Genomic DNA, 17,218 nt, shown 5'->3' with positions numbered 1-17,218 from the left:
AACGAGACCCAGAATTCAAGTTTCCAGAAAGCTCCCCTGTCCACCCCATTGCGGCAGTGACTACAGTCCCTCTCCTCTGCCTGCAGCCCTGGCTGCCCCTGCTGTGCTCCGGGGCCCTGAAAAGAGAGCCAGCCACTGACCTGCACTCACTCACCTGCGACGCTTCCGGAGGTGGAAAGACGAGAGTCTTCAAACACTGTGTGTCTGCTCGCTGAGCTGGTGCCGAGTGGGAGGTCCCCGCTGGGCACTTGTTAACCGACGGTGCCTTGGGAAAGACAAAGGGAAAACTCAGCACAGAGACATCTGTTCGCCTGTGAACTGTGACAGCGACACGGAGAAGCACTTCCCTGTCATCGTCACTGGGAGGCCGGGAATGCTAACCATCAATCTCCCCGTGTACGCGGCGTCTCTGTTTAATCACTGATAGAGCGTCTCCAAAGGGCTCTTTTTGGCTCTTTGTTTAAAATGACATATAATGGACCCAGACTTATCAGCGTCTCTGAATGCGTTTTCTGCGCTCGGTCCCCACTGGGGCATTCGGTCCATTCTGATGGATATGTGCAGGATTGATTTTGAGCTTGGTATAATTTAATCCATCAATTTAACATTAAATGAATATGCATAGGGAATCTCTTTGTGGATGGGAAACAGGAGGGGGATGTTCTTATGAATGTGAAATGGACGCCAGAAATGGAAACAGCCTGAGCTGTTAGTAGCTGCCTTGGAGTCCAGCCTCTTGAGCCATCAAGGGAGTCATGTGGGTCCCAGACAACCACGTCCATTTGCAGCTGAAAGCCCTCCTGAATGCAAGGATGGGGCTGTTCCCCAGACTGTGCTGAGGGCCTTCCTGGATGAGACCAGCTGGCATTTGCAGCTCTGAGTAAGAGGCCTGCACCAGAGTGCCGGTGCAGCCCTTAAAATCACATCAGAAGCCCGGGACTGGACAACAGGGTTAACGGACTTCAGATGTCTTCGGCTCCATCGGTGAAACCCTGCCTGAAGCCAGGGGAAAACAAAGGCCGATCTGGGCTCAGGTGGCAGCTGGGGAGAAGCTGAGCACCCAGCCCCACACTGAGGCCTGGAGGCGAGGCCCGCCCTGCAGCCTGGGGTCCACAGGGGCTTGGCGGTCTGGCCTGTCCCTCCGCACAGCAACCAAGGACAAGGTAACCAACCGAGAAGATGGCCAATGCGCCTGCTCCGCTGAGCACCATGTGAGTCCCTGGCTCTCCTGGCAGGGGCAGCCTTTCCTGCAGCCTTTACTTTCAAGTGCCAGGCCCTGTGCCCTCACCCTCTTGCTGTGAGCTCATGGACCACACTCAGGTGGTTTTGTCCCCTGGAGGCTGGCAGGGGGCCCTGAGTGTCTTCCACCGAGGCCTTGTTGCATTTCTCAGGAGCATCTCAAAGAGCTCCCGTCCTGAACTCTCCTTGGGGGCTTATGGGTTTGGGTAGAAGCCAAGCCCCCTCCAGGGGCCTCTGCTCCGTCTGATAAAACTGAGTGCAGGGACTGGGTCCTGAGATGGGGAGCCAGGTGCCCTGGACCCCGTGGTGTGACGGACACTGTGCACAGCTTTATGCAAACTCTGAGCAAGCCCAAGTCCTCCCAGACACGCAGCTGCCACAGAGCAGGTGGTCTCATCACTTGGTGCCAACGACCGTTTCTGCCACAGCCAACCTGCCACTGCATCTGAAAACGTTTCTCGCTGTAGGACACAGAGCAGCCATCAGCTTAGAGCTCAGAGTCCTCACTGCCTGCAAGCGTGCAGTGAGCCGACCCTTCAAGGGAGCAGGGATTCAGGGCACAGGTAGGAGTTTCACTCGGGTCTCAGTGTGAAGGGTGGAAGGACAATGTTGGTGGACAGGTGGCCTCCTCAGAGACCGGGCCGTCATATTCTACTGACATTTACGTAATGCATATAAAATAATTGCAAAAGGTTCGTAACTTGCCCATCCCCAGAATCACTGCCAAGTGACCTTCATGAGTGTCATCATTTCAGTGAGAAAGTCTCACTTTCCACGGCTGCTGGTCGCGCTGATGAGGACTTGCTGCTCCTGTGAAACAGCGTCACCAAGGGGCCGGCTTTCTCTTCCCTTCTCTCTTGTCAGGTCTGCGATAAAGCTCTTTCTAATCCCCCTGGTGTGATGCCCCCTAGGCTGCCTCAGAGACCTGGAGGAGCAGGTCTTTAATATTCTCAATAAGTTAAGGAGAAAGGTTATACTCATGAAACAAAGAGAGACTGCTGTGAAAAGGAAAATTCAGCAAGAAAAAAAGAAAAATTGGAAAAAACTTAAAACAGCAGAAATTTTTAAAAAGAATTAAATTATTAGAAGATTAAGTTGAGGAAGCAAATAAAATAGAGAAGAAAAAAAGACAAAATTATAGGAAATAGACCAACATTTAAATAATAAGTGTTCCGAAAAGAAAAACAAAAACTAGCAAAAGAGAGGAAACGAGGGGATGAAATCATCAATGAAATAATTCAAGAAAACTTCCAAGAATATTTGGTGTCCCAGAAAAATGGGTGACATAGATTCAGATCAAGGCATTTCTTTATAAATTTCAGGATGTCAGGAACAAAGAGAAGCTTCTGTAAAGAAAAGACTAAGAAAAAAAAAGAAAAGAAAAGACTAAGAACCAAGATGGTTTCAGATTCTTTTCACTGAAACACCAGAAACAAAAAGAATGTGGAGAAATGTATTAAAAATCCTGAAGAAAATTCTATCCAGCCCAACTGTCATCAGGTATAAGGAAAGGATCGATGTTTCCCTTGTAAACAGCATCAGAACATTTATTACCTATGCATTCTTCTCCAAAAGCTACTGCAGGATATAGGCCACTGAAATAAGAGGGGTAAGGACACAGTCCAAGAGGGGGCGAAGGACCCTGCCCTGGAGAAGGGAGGAGGCCCGTCCCTCAACGGCAGGTATGTGTGATAACCTGTCCAGAAGGGAGAGGTCTCACTCCAGAGTGCCCCATTCTGCTCATTTCTCTTGGATAAATACCTCGGTGTGAAATGGTTGGATCATTTGGTAGGTGTATGCTCAACTTCTTAAAAAACTTCCAGAATGGCTTCTCTCCTTTTCAATTTTCTGAAAGAATTTATGTAGAATAGTCTAATTTCCTCCTTAAAGATTTGGCAGAATTCACCAGTGAAGCATAGCTATATAAAAAATCTTGTATATAAATATTCAGAACAACTTTATTTGTAATAGCCCAAGTTAGAAACAAGGCTTCCCGGGTGGCTTAGTGATAAAAGAATCTGCCTGCAAATGCAGGAGATGCAGGTTTATTTCTGAGTCAAGAAGATCCCTTGGAGGAGGAAAGAGCAACCCACTCCAGTATTCTTGACTGGAAAAATGCCATGGACTGAGGAGCCTGGCAGGCTACAGTCCATGGGGTCGCAAAGAGTCAGACTCAACTGAGTGACTGAACATGCACACAAGTTAGACGCAGACGGATGTCCACCAATAAGAGGCTGCACGCACTAGGGCGTGTGTATGGTTTCGGTTGTGATAATAATTTCTTAATCTCAGGTATCAGTCAGAATGTGTCAAGTTGTACATTAAATATATAAGCTTACTGTATGTCAATTGTACTTCAATAAAGTGTTACAAAATAAAGCAATGTAATATACAAAACTGAAAGCAACCACATATACCAGAAGCAAAAGAGTATTTGTTTATTTCTCTAAATGAAAAAAATATATAACAGTAGAAAGCAAAGTTTGAAAGATGGGTTTAATAGCAGATATGACACAGATGAAGAGAGAATAAGTGGAGTAGAAGAAAAACCTGAAAAAATCACCCAGAATGTAACAGAGTCAAAGAAGTAAAAATGTGAATAGAGTTTGGCAGTTAGTAATGTACTGTAAGAACAGCTAACATATTATTAGTCGGGGCTCACAAAGGCGATAAGTATGAGAATGAAGGAGAGGGAACATGTAGAGAGTTAATAGCTGAGAATTGTATAAAATTGGTGAGAATCAAGATTTCCTAGATGCAGAATCACAAATCCAGAGCAAGTTATATGAACGAAAATCTGCACCTAAATGCAAGACAGTGAAACTGAAGACAAACAGAAGGTCTTAAAAGTATCCAGAGGATGGCATCCCTGGCTGCTCAGCGGTGAGGAACCTGCCTGCCAGCGCAGGAGACCTGGGTTTGATCCCGGGTTCTGGAAGATCCCACATGCCCTACAGTAACCAAGTCTGTGTGCCACCAACTCCTGAGCCCACCTGCCGCCTCTACAGAAGCCCATGTGCTTTAGGGCCCATGGGCTAAAACAAGAGAGACCACCACAGTGAGAAGCCCATGTACACAACTAGAGGGGAGCCCCCACTGTCCACAACCAGAGGAAAGCCCGAGCAGCAACCACGACCCAGCACCGCCAAAAATAAAGACATAGATGACTGAGATTCTTTTACAAAAACTGTCTGGAGGAAAGACACACTATACACCAAAGAATGGCGCAGTTAGGCTGGCATCTGACTTCTTCATAGTAAGTATCTGTATGCAGGTCAGGAAGCAACAGTTAGATCTCAACATGGAACAACAGACTGGTTCCAAATAGGGAAAGGAGTACGTCAAGGCTGTCTATTGTCACCCTGCTTATTTAACTTATATGCAGAGTACATCATGAGAAACGCTGGGCTGGAAGAAGCACAAGCTGGAATCAAGATTGCGGGGAGAAATATCAATAAGGTCAGATATGCAGATGACACCACCCTTATGGCAGAAAGTGAAGAGGAACGAAAGAGCCTCTTGATGAAAGTGAAAGAGGAGAGTGAAAAAGTTGGCTTAAAGCTCAACATTCAGAAAACTAAGATCATGGCATCTGGTCCCATAACTTCATGGCAAATAGATGGGGAAACAGTGGAAACAGTGGCTGACTTTATTTTTCTGGGCTCCAAAATCACTGCAGATGGTGATTGCAGCCATGAAATTAAAAGACGCTTACTCCTTGGAAGAAAAGTTATGACCAACCTAGACATCATATTAAAAAGCAGAGACATTACTTTGCCAACAGAGGTCCATCTAGTCAAGGCTATGGTTTTTCCTGTGGTCATGTATGGATGTGAGAGTTGGACTGTGAAGAAAGCTGAGCACCGAAGAATTGATGCTATTGAAGTGTGGTGCTGGAGAAGACTCTCGAGAGTCCCATGGACTGCAAGGAGATCCAACCAGTCCATTCTGAAGGAGATCAGTCCTGGGTATTCATTGGAAGGACTGATGTTGAAGCTGAAACTCCAATCCTTTGGCCACCTGATGTGAAGAGCTGACTCATTTGAAAAGACCCTGATGCTGGGAGGGATTGGGGGCAGGAGGAGAAGGGGATGACAGAGGATGAAATGGCTGGATGGTGTCACCGACTCAATGGACATGGGTTTGGGTGGACTCCGGGAGTTGGTGATGGACAGGGAAGCCTGGCGTGCTGCGATTCGTGGGGTTGCAAAGAGTTGGACACGACTGAGCGACTGAACTGAACTGAACTAGTAAGCATGGAAGCCAGGAGACAATGGAATTGTATCTTCAAAGTGCTGAGAATTGTCAACTTGGTTTTCATATAGAAAGAAAAACTATCTTTCAAGAACTTTATAAATTTCATCTTAAGAATGAAGAGTTTTCAGATAGACATAAATATGAAGTACAAGGCCAAAATTAACCTCTTTGAGATGATTCTCTCAACCTCTCAAAATTCACAACTGCTAGACTGTTCCTCAACCCACCAGAGCTGTTTAGAATATCCTCTTTTCTTCTTATGCGTCCCAGAGACCTTATCAGTTTAAACTCACTGAAGTGTCTCACTTACTTTATTCGTGGGTAAAGAATGGAGACAGATAGTTATGTCAAGAATGAGTATATATTTGAGCGCTCTTCCTGGATCCTCTACTTCAACACTTCTATTTCTCAGGGAGAAAAAGAAAATATTCCACATAAAATTGAGGACTCCCTGCCTCCTGCCAGATGCCCTAGATGCACCTAACGTGTTTCCTGTCTCTGGTTCCCCTCCGCCCTTCATGGCTCAGAGACACCTGTGACGTACGCGCGGCTGCTGCCCCTTGCCTCTTCGTTTGCTGTATGTCCCACCTTCTCAGTACAGACTCCACTTCTCCTTCTGCTGGGGAAGATGTTCCCGCTCCTGTGGACCCTGCATACCTTTCAAGACTCTGTCTAAAGTGCATTTCCTTATTAAGGCTTTTGGAAAGTCTCTCCCTGTGCTGGAGTGGGCTTTCCACTGTGGACTGACCGCCCCCCTGTAAGGCCTGGGTCGTGACCACCAGCTCTTTTGCACGCATATTATCTCTTGTGCCTTGCCGTCCATCCAGCCAGCGGCTCCTCTGGGTGAGAACCACCTGCTTGCTCCCTCTGCAGCCTTGGTTGTTGTTGACTGGTGCTGGATTAGTTACTGGATGTCTGGGGACTGTGAGAATACACTGATGAGCATTTCCCCTCTATTACATCTGCCTGTCTGGACTGATGTGTGACGAAGCACTGGAACAGGCTGTGGCAAGCGGTGGAAGGACCAGGAGACACTGCAGAGAGGACAGGATGCCGGAGCCGTGTCGGCTGGAGGGCGAGAGGTGGCCAGGCAGCCACACTCAGATACTGGGCAGAGCTCTCATTCTGCAGTCTCGTGGCAGGATCTTTTCAGGAGCTGTTAGCTGGTGTAACGATGACCTCCAAGGTCTCCATACAATCTGAGAGTAAATGAATCTCCCTGAAATGCTTCCAGCACCATTTCACTGCCGTTCAGTTCAGTTCAGTCGCTCAGTCACGTCCGACTCTTTGTGGCCCCATGGACTGCAGCAGCCAGGCCTCCCTGTCCATCACCAACTCCCGGAGTCCACCCAAACCCATGTCCATTGAGTGGGTGACGCCATCCAGCCATCTCACCCTCTGTCATTCCCTTCTCCTCTTGCCCTTAATCTTTCCCAGCATCAGGGTCTTTTCCAATGAGTCAGCTCTTCACATCAGGTGGCCAAAGGATTGGAGTTTCAGCTTCAACATCAGTCTTTTCAATGAACACCCAGGACTAATTTCCCTTAGGATGGACTGGTTGGATCTCCTTGCAGTCCAAGGTTAAGAGTCTTCTCCAACATCACAGTTCAAAACCATCAATTCTTCGGTGCTCAGCTTTCTTCATAGTCCAACTCTCACATCCATACATGACTACTGGAAAAACCATAGCCTTGACTAGATGGACCTTTGTTGGCAAAGTAACGTCTCTGCTTTTTAATATGCTGTCTAGGTTGGTTGGTAAAGCGTCTGCCCACAATGCGGGAGACCTGGGTTCAATCCCTGGGTCAGGAAGATCTCCTGGAGAAGGAAATGGCAACCCACTCCAGTAGTCTTGCCTGGAAAATCCCATGAATGGAGGAACCTGGTAGGCTGCAGCCCATGGGGTCGAAAAGAGTTGGACACAACTGAGCGACTTCACTTCAATTCACTTCACTTCAGGTTGGTCATAACTTTTCCTCCAAGGAGTAACCGTCTTTTAATTTCATGGGTGCAGTCACCATCTGCAGTGATTTTGGAGCCCCCCAAAATAGTCTGTCACTGTTTCCCCATCTATTTGCCATGAAGTGATGGGACCAGATGCCATGATCTTAGTTTTCTGAATGTTGAGTTTTAAGGCAACTTTTTAACTCTCCTCTTTCACTTTCATCAAGAGGCTCTTTAGTCCCTCTTCACTTTCTGCCATAAGGGTGGTGTCATCTGCATATCTGAGGTTATTGACATTTCTCCCGGCAATCTTGATTCCAGCTTGTGCTTCTTCCAGCCCAGCGTTTCTCATGATGTACTCTGCACGTAAGTTAAATAAGCAGGGTGACAATAGACAGCCTTGACGTACTCCTTTCCCTATTTGGAACCAGTCTGTTGTTCCATGTTGAGATCTAACTGTTGCTTTCTGACCTGCATACAGATTTCTCAAGAGGCAGGTCAGGTGGTCTGGTATTCCCATCTCTTTAAGAATGTTCCACAGTTTGTGGTGACCCACACAGTCGAAGGCTTTGGCATAGTCAGTAAAGCAGAAATATGTGGTTTTCTGGAACTCTATTGTTTTTTTTGATGATCCAACGGATGTTGGCAATTCAGCCTCCGGTTCCTCCGCCTTGCTGCTCACAGACCTCTAAAGAGGCCTTCCTGGTCATGCCCCGACTTTATGAATGCCCTTCACTGAGTCACCCCGCCCCATCACTCACAGGTGAGCAGCCCTGCCCTGATCCTCCTTGTCCAGCGCCCGCATGCCTGGCAGTTCTGGTAGTGGCCTGATGCCCACCACCCAGCCCAAGCTGCCTCATCTATCAGGAGTCTTCTCCTGAAGTCGTCAGGAGATTTCCAGACATGATTTTCAGGCTTTTAGCTGGGAGAAGACTTGAATGTGCGTCCTGAAATGGAAGGGGATATTTCAAGTTCTCCACTTGCAAATGTCCAAGTAGAGGGCCGGCAGTCACTCTCCGCACATGCTTGAGAAAGGGGTGCCCTTTCCCTGTGGAAGCCTCTTGACACCCAGCTTCTGAATTGCTATCGGTCTCAAATCGTGCTGGCTTAGCTCCGTCGGTCGGGCCCCAGCATCTGTGTGTCCTTGACTATTCCTGCTTCTTCTCTGTTGCTCAAAGAACGACCCGAGTGCGGCTCCGTCACAGCGCCTCCCCCACCTGCCCCTCCCCCACGGCACCCTCCACTGACTGAGCAGAAGGTGGTGAACTTCTCATCTTTGTAGGTACGCAGCCTGCCCCAGGGCGGTGCCCAGCGCTGACCCTGCAGAGATCCCCAGTGAGGATGGGAGGGAGGCAAGCTGGAGGGAGACAAACGGAAGACAAGACCAGCTTTGGGGATGATTATGTGAAACCTGACTTCCTTCTGTATTACTTTCCTGATATTTCTAATAAGCCACGTTTTAATTTAAAACAGCAGTTTACAGTGAAATCCATTTACCACAACACCATGCACTGTGGTCACAATGCCGTAAATTCACGTTTTAAGTAATTTTTCACGCTTGTAGCGGCTGGGGCCCTGAAGTGTGGGAATGGCGAACACTTTTCACCTTGTGCAGCCAAGGGGGAAAAATCTTTGCTCTTTAATTATACAGCCGCCAAAGACTGCATGAGGCGAGCAGGGCAGGTATAATTGCAAAGTACGACATGGCTGGCCAAGACCACCGTCAAGACATCAAGTGTAGACACCGAGATGCCGGGACTCCACAGGTAAAGCCTGGGGATGTGCACATCGTCCAAATGAATAAGGAGCTACACTTTAAACACTCAGTTCTACACGTTCATTGGAAGGACCGATGCTGAAGCTGAAGCTCCAACGCTTTGGCCACCTGATGCGAAGAACTGACTCGCCAGAAAAGACCCTGATGCTGGGAAAGACTGAAGGTGGAGGAGAAGGGGACGACAGAGGATGAGATGTTAGGATGGCATCACTGACTTGATGGACATGAGTTTGAGCAAGCTCTGGGTGTTGTTGATGGACAGGCAGGCCTGGCGTGCTGCTGGCCGTGGGCTTCTGAAGAACCGGACACAACTGAGCGACTGAACTGAACTGATAATTTAAAGTTAATTGATTAAAAAGGGAAGTGTTATTAGGAAGATGGGGTTACAGATGGACTGAAAGGGTGTCCCCAAAGCAAACAGAACTGGATCCAAAGGGTGAGGGTTCACTTCGGCTTGTTCACACCCCCGTGCTCCGGCCTCACGAGCATCCAGGGTGCAGCAACACGGGCGTCCTGAGTGGCGCTGACGAGGGGCCACCTGTGCCTCCACCTGCCCCCAGGCCCCCAGAGAACTGTGCTGAGGCAAATCTACACAGCCCTGGGTTACCCACACCCCGGCTGGCACAGCCTCCAGGGCCTTCAGGATTAGGGGAGGGAAATAAAGACCTGGAGGAGCCTCCCGATGTCCCTAAGGAGCGCCGCCCAAACCCCCCGTCTCTCCCCGTCTCCTTTCCTCTCCCCACCTTCCCTGCCTCCATCCCCCCATCCCCCGATGCCCCAGTTTGGGGGCCATCTTGGACAACGTGCAGCTGGCTGGGGTTGCCCCTCAAAGCGCCCGGCTAGCTCCCCATGGAGTCCCTGAGATGACTGAGTAGAGGGCCCTGCTCTGTCCCAGCTTCACAGACCCCAGCGTCCAGCAGGAGCACAAGAGGAGCCCCATGCACGATCCTGGCGCCAAGAAACAAATGAAATCATCTTAAGGACGCATTTCATTTAACTCAGTATGTTCTGCACAAGGAAAGCACAGCACGCTCTTGACAGACACTCACCCCTGAGCTGCGCCACAGCCTGCTTTCCCGCACGAGCCTTTGGGACCCCGCGCCCTTTGGTCGAGACCAGGCTGGGGCCACGTGCTGGCGGTGCTGCGTGTTGAGGGCGGGGGGTCCAGGGGCACTGGGACCCTGGGCCTGGGGCAACAGACGCTCCCAGGGGCGACCCCTGTGGCTCTCCCCGTGTCCCAGACAGGCCGTCCGAGCGTGAAGGGTGGGAGACCAGCAGTCTTCATGGGAGGGGCAGGTGAGGGTCCGCCTGACCTGCTCTGTCCCGGGGACCCCTCCCCTCACCCTGCACCCCCTCTGTCCATCTGTGTGGATTCTGACCCGCACCTGCCTGGTGGAGACACAGCTGTGCGGACGGCCCTCCTGCCCGCTCCTGGAGGAGCGGCTTGTGGTCAAGAACGCGAGGCCGTGGGGGCAGCTTCCTGAGACTCTGCAGATCCTTCCCCTCTGGGAGCCCCCTGGGGCTCTGGAAGCCCATCTGCTGCAAGGTCCCAGGGCAGCCTCCACCCTTAGCATTCACCCCTGCCGTTTTGGGGGCAGGATGCCTCGGGTTCAGACTGCTATGAGCTGCCCCGAGCTTGGCTGCTCCCCACCCGACTCGGTTCTGCCCGGGGCCCCAGAGGCTCACCCACCGGCCAGCCCTGCAGGGGCGTCGCACCCCTGCCATCAGGCAGGCTGGCTCTTACGGCTCCTCCATCCCCTGAGCAGACCCTGCCAGGGGCCAAGAGACCCCGGGTCGGGGGGTGGGGGGCAAATTCTGCTGCCCGGTGTCCGCAAGCGAAGGTCCCAACCACTAGGGAGAGCAGTGCCCAGCGGGAAGGAACGGCTCATCTCTGAAGCATCACTTGCCCTTAAACGTCTTAAAATGCCTGAGGTTTAGGCGCTTGTTTAACAGATGGTGGAGACAGAGCAGCTGAGGACTTCCAAGCTGGTGAGGGCGTCAGAGGGGAACTCAGGCTGGAGTCAGGCACGTGGGCCACTTGCGTCCCCAAAGCCGTTGGCTCGCTCGGTGCTGGGGAGGAACGGGAGGAGGCCTGAGGTCTCGTGTGGGATTGTCTCCACGTGGCTGTGGTGTAGACAGAGCCAGAGCCGGGCCCTAGCTCCTGGTCGGTGAGAAAGCCACTCCCGTGCCCAATGCCACTGGCAGTGAGATTTTGCTGCAGTGCCTAACTGGCAAGCACCGCGTCAGGAGACACAGCTCGCGCGCTGAGGCGTGTCTCAGTTTCGGCTGGTACGGTTTGGGATTTAGCATCAGGGACAACATGAAACTCTCTGGGCTCAGAGTCTTCCTTCAAAGCAGACCTCTTCCCAGGAGACGAGCGATCTGGGCCGGGGAGGGTCTCCCTGCACCCCTTGGGTTTTCCTCCAGAGAGGCTGGCAGGCGGGACCTGCTGGTGAAGAGCCATCGCAGCCTCGACGACACTGAGGACCACCCCTCCACCTGGGGGCCCCGCAGCCCCTACAGCCTCTCCCAGTTCCAGGGCTCTTTATTGAGGCAGACAGGACCGGAGGAGCCCAGACACCCAGACCAACCAGCCACGGAGGGGCAGCCAGTGCCCTGAAGACTGAGCCCTGACGGGTCCCCAGTCCCTCCCTGATGCGGAGACTGGGAGAAAGACGGTCCATCCCGGGTCTCAGCACCCGGCACCTGCGCCCTGCCAGGGGCCTTTATGGGAGTAGGAAATACCTGTGGGAGATGGTCTGCACGTTAGTGGAGCAAAAACTACCTGTCGGCTCTGTATCGCTTGTGGGACGACTGAACACTTTGTCCTGGGCAGTTTATTCTGGTGATTCCACTCTGAGCGCCCACCAGAGGGGCCGGGGGACCCCAGTGGCTGACTCCCACATCCTGAATGAGAACGCCAGGACACGGGCGAGTCCCTCCCCGTGGCCCCCGGGGCATCCGGGGCACCTGGACCTCCCTGGCCTCTCAGGCCAAGCCCATCACTCTGGTTTGTTAAGTGCTTGGTCACCCCAGCCTCCCCGCCTGACTCCAGCCACATGGGCAGATCTGGAAAACAGACCGGGATCCCGGTTCCTGACAGGCATGGGGGGCGGGACCCTCGGAAGCCCTGCCTCTGATCCAAGCCTCAGTTCAGCGTCAAGGCCACCGCAGTTTGCCTTCACCCTCCTGTCTTTGGGAAGGACGACCGCTGAGGACGCTCCAGCCTGCTGCCCCCCGGGTCACTGTGGGGCGGGGGGCTGCCCTCTGAGGTCTGAGCTGGTGACACCCACCCGGGCAGCTCTGTGCGATGAGAAAAGCAGCATCTGCGGCCCCAACTCCTCTGCCCCAAGGCAGCGGCTCAGGACTGCTTGGGACGACAAGGGAAGAGGGGCTGGAAGAAAGTCACCCTGGGCATCTCCCGACGGCCTTCCTGGGGCATCGACTAAGCAGGAAGGGACACCTGCCCGTCTTGCCAGTCGGGCTGTGTCTGGAGGGGCTCGGCGGGCAGCGCGCAGGGCAGGCGAGGGTTTGGTGAGGCCTTTGCACGCGCACCGGGCACAGAGCCTTCGGGTACCCTCCTAACGGCGGAGGGAAGCCTCTGCACTCGGTGACGCGGCCCCACGGCCCGGGAGCCGAGGCTCCTGTCCCCTCGCCGGGTCCGGGTGACAGGAACGGGTCCGGGACGCACGAGCAGACACACGCCGCGTGTAACAGTGCCCAGCAGGCCGGCCCCGAGGGCTCTGGATCTCTCCGCTGTGCTGGAAACGGAACAACCCGCGCCGGGGAGGCGCTCTCGCCTCTAATAAAAGGAGACGGCCTGCGCGCCGCCCCTGGAGGGCGCCGGGCCTGCTCCCCGTCCCCGCGGCGCTCGGCGCTCCCAGCAGTGATGTATGCGGCGCCCGGACAGGAGACCGCGGCCCCGCGGAGACGCATGACGGCGGCCGCCCTTATCTGCGCCCGCAGCCCCGGCCGTCACGGCGCCGCCCCGCTCCGCCCAGCCCGCGGAGGCCGGACTCCCGCAGACGCGGCCCGCTCCGCTTAGGAATTCCTGCTGTGGGGCAGGGGCGAAGTGTCTGTAATAATTTTAAGGACATTTCCCAAATGTTTATTTAGATAAAAGATGGATAACAGGAAAACTCCGGAAGCTGCGGCCCCGATAACTAGGTTTTATTAATGACCTGCCAGGCGCCAGGGCTGGATAATTAAAGTTTCTCCCCCCAAAGGAAGAAGAGTGGACAAATTTATTTGATGCTTGGATAACCAGGGACACTGGTTGGTAACTATTGATATAATCGGAGCTCATTCGATTTGCTCGAGACAGCCACCCCTATCAGCTAATTTCACCTGTGAATAGTTAATTATCCTCCGCATGCATATGGCGAGCCATTAATAAAATTTGACTATGTCATAGTCTCTTTGTCACCCACATGTGCCTTTTATCTCCTGCATCACCTTCTTAGTCTTTCTTTCCCTTTTTTAAAAAAATTCCTTTCCATTCTCGCTTTTAAAAAAATGAAGCTCTAGGAGCCGGATGCAGGCTCTGTGGCTTTTGTGTGTTTACAGAGGGAGCGTGGCGGGGCGCAACCCAGGATGAGGCCGGGATGGAGGAAGGGTGTGGAGGCGGCTCCCTCCAGACCCAGCCTGGGTGCAGCTGGACGGGGTGGACGCCAGGCTCGGGACCCCGACAAGGGACAGCTCAGGTCCAGGCTGGCCCTTGCCTCTCCCTGTGTGCTGGGGGTGGGGGAGGGGCTGGTCAGCTTGTGTGTATTAACCCTGGGCTATGTCCCTGGGACGTGGAGGTCTCCCTGGATCTGGGACTCAGGTCTAGGGCTCAGGTCTGGGGTCTCAGGTCTGGGGCTCAGGTCTAGGGCTCAGGTCTGGGGGCTCAGGTCTGGGGCTCAGGTCTGGGGACTCAGGTCTGGGGGCTCAGGTCTGGAGATTCAGGTCTGGGGCTCAGGTCTGGAGCTCAGGTCTGGGGACTCAGGTCTAGGTGCTCAGGTCTGGGGACTCAGATCTGCAGGCTCAGGTCTTGGTGATCAGGTCCGGGGACTCAGGTCTGAGGGCTCAGATCTGCGGGCTTAGGTCTGGGGGCTCAGATCTGTGGGCTCAGGTCTGGGGGCTCAGGTCTGGGGCTCAGGTCTGGGAGCTCAGGTCTGGGGACTCAGGTCTGGGGGCTCAGATCTGCGGGCTTAGGTCTGGGGGCTCAGATCTGTGGGCTCAGGTCTGGGGGCTCAGGTCTGGGGGCTCAGGTCTGGGTGCTCAGGTCTGGAGACTCAGGTCTGGGGCTCCGGTCTGGGGACTCAGGTCTGGAGACTCAGGTCTGGGGGCTCAGATCTGTGGGCTCAGGTCTTCGGGCTCAAGTCTGGGGCTCAGGTCTGGGGGCTCAGGTTTGGTGGTTCAGGTCTGGGCACACCAGAGCTGAAGCTTTAGATCAGGGTTGGGTTGGACCGTCTTGCCCACAACAGGGACAAGCCGAAGGATCTAAACTAAACGTCTACAGAGGTCGCCGCCTTCCCCTCTTCTGGTCTCTTGGTTTCAGTGAACTCGGTTCAGTGGGAAAGAGGGTGAAGCCCTGAAGCAGGCGAGGCTGAGGTCTGTACACAAAGGCCCAGGACTGTGATGCTGCCTCTGGGGCAGGAACATGGCCGGTGTAGGTGTGGTCCCTGGCCTGGAGCAGCCCAGCGGGTGGTCAAGGTCGGCGTCAGCCTGGGGACGGCTGGTCTGAGTGGGCGGTGCAGGAGGTGCCAGACCGCGCTCCAGGGTGGTGAAGCCCCCCGCCCTGAGCACAGGGCACACGGAGAGGGAGGGGCCGTCGGGGAGGCGGTGGTCTCTCATGCAGCCCACGTGGAGGTGTCTATCGTTACATGTTTCTGAAGCTTTGTTCACACTCGCGTGGACTGGGAACCTCCATGCACGCCCCTGTGCCCAGTCTGTGCCCTCGTGTGGGCCGTAGCTGAGAGCAGGTGACTCTCAGCTCCACACGCTGGGGTGTGATGCCTGCTGCACGTCAGCTCATTTCCAGGCCTGGGGCATTCCGAGGCAAGTGGTATGGAGCACGTCTGCTCAGGGGAAGGGACGAAACAGCCCGCACAGGGCAGAGTAGCTGTCGGCACTCGCTGCGTAACAGGCTGCAGTGAACGCAGCCCTTCCAATCAGCGGCGATTGTCAACGTTAGCAGGACGGTGGGAGAGGAGGCCTTCCGCTCCTAGGACCTCCCCCGCAGAGCAACAGTCAGCACTACCTGTCCACAGAGGGGCTTTGAGGGGCTCTGGGGCCCAGGGGGGAGCTTGTGGAAAGCCGAAGATCAAGTAGAAAGAGAGGTGATGGCTCAGCAGCTGCAGTCCTGGCTCTCCACCCGGAAACAGCCGCCTCCCCGTGTGAACTCAGCCGCAGCCTCGGGGGGCTTGGGTCCTGACGCTGGCACCCTTCACCAGGGACCCTGCAGGTGTTGCCCCCGTCCACCCCCAGAGGTTGTCCTGTGGCCCCTACTCAGACATCGGATCTTCAGACGGCCCGGGAACCTGGCTCCAGCCTCCCAGCCACCATCTGGGAGGGGTCATCCCCTGCCTCTCCCACCCGGGGCCTCCTGAGACACTCTCGTCCGTCCCCTGGAGGCAGACAGCAGACCTCGGCTCAGCCATGTATCTGGCCGTGGTCCATGAGCGGTCCTGCCTGCCCAGCGACACATGGGAGCCCTCCACCCACGTCTGCACCGCGGGTGCCAGGCCTGCGGTGCACAGACCCATGCGTGCCGACGAGTGGATGCTCATCCCGGCACCACCCCTACTGACCGAGGAACCGGAGGCAGGCCTGCCCACCCTGGCACCAGACAGGGTCCGTGTCTGCCCAGACCCCGGCCACAGACACGCAGATGGAGACGTTAACATCCGCTCTGCACTCGGGGAGACTCGGGGTGTGAGGGGGACAGGATGTACCAGAAACCCCGTGACGCCTGCACTGGAAGAGGCCCAGGTCTGGAGCAGCTCAGACCCACAGTCCAAGCAGGCCTGGCGCAGCAGCGCACGGCTCTGGGGGCACCCCGTGCACCCCACCTGCAGACCTCCCACTGCGGGGTAGGCCTAGCCGAGATGGTGGGAGACGGATGCGTGCGATCGAGCTGCCTGGGGATTCGGACCCTTGGCTCCTCCCGGGATGCGATGGCCCAGGGGCCCCCCACGGGCCTCAAGCTTCCTCTGGGCCATTGCGGGGAGCGTCCCTCACGGAACCAGATCTGCCTCCCGAGGTCGGAGGTTGGGGACATCCACCCAGGTTTGGCGTGGGGTGCCGCCCTGCAGTACGATCCATTCCAAGAGTCACTCCAGGTGCCAGGCCCGAGGGAGCAGCCCCCGGGTGCCCAACATGTGCGCTCGCGGCCCTGGAGCTGGGCCCTGTCTCCCTGCAGCCCCCACCCTGCACCAGGTGGGGGTGGGAGGGTCCTGGGCGGGGCGGGTCCTGGGCAGGAGAGCGGTCCCTCCCGGGGGGAAGGAGCCAGATGTCCAGGGAGGCGGGTACAGAGGCCTTGGGAGGGGAGTGTGCTGAGTGACCCTTGGTGGGAGCAGGGCGCTCTAACCCCATGGGTGTGTTGAGAACTTTGGGCTGGGAAGGACGTGTGCCCTTTTCTCTCTGTGGTGCAACAGTGGGTGGCCTCCGGCCTCCTCCGCTGGGCACACGCAGCAGGCTGGGCAGGTGCACTGGATGGTCAGAGGCCTGTCCGCCTGCAGGGGCCCGAGGCGGGAGCTGCAGGCTTGTGGACTCGAGGCTCCGCCCGAGGGGGCGTTGCGGGCACGCAGCGCTCAGTGACGTTTCTCCCACTGCCCGCCTGAACTTGCACCACGAGTCTTGAGGAGGGGGGATGTGAGGGTCTTTTAGCGCAGCCTGTCACTGGCGGGGCTCACGGGCTGCACGGCGTCGGGACCCGTGCCCCCCCGGCCCCCGCCCTGGGATGGACGTCTCTGGCGTGTCCTGTGCAGGAAGCATTTAAAGCACCCACACCGTCAA

This window comes from Bos taurus, chromosome 20 (genome assembly GCF_002263795.3).
Source record: "Bos taurus isolate L1 Dominette 01449 registration number 42190680 breed Hereford chromosome 20, ARS-UCD2.0, whole genome shotgun sequence".
NCBI classification, from domain to species: domain Eukaryota; kingdom Metazoa; phylum Chordata; class Mammalia; order Artiodactyla; family Bovidae; genus Bos; species Bos taurus.
The sequence above is the reverse complement of the archived record's forward strand: the minus strand, read 5'-3'. Positions refer to the sequence as shown.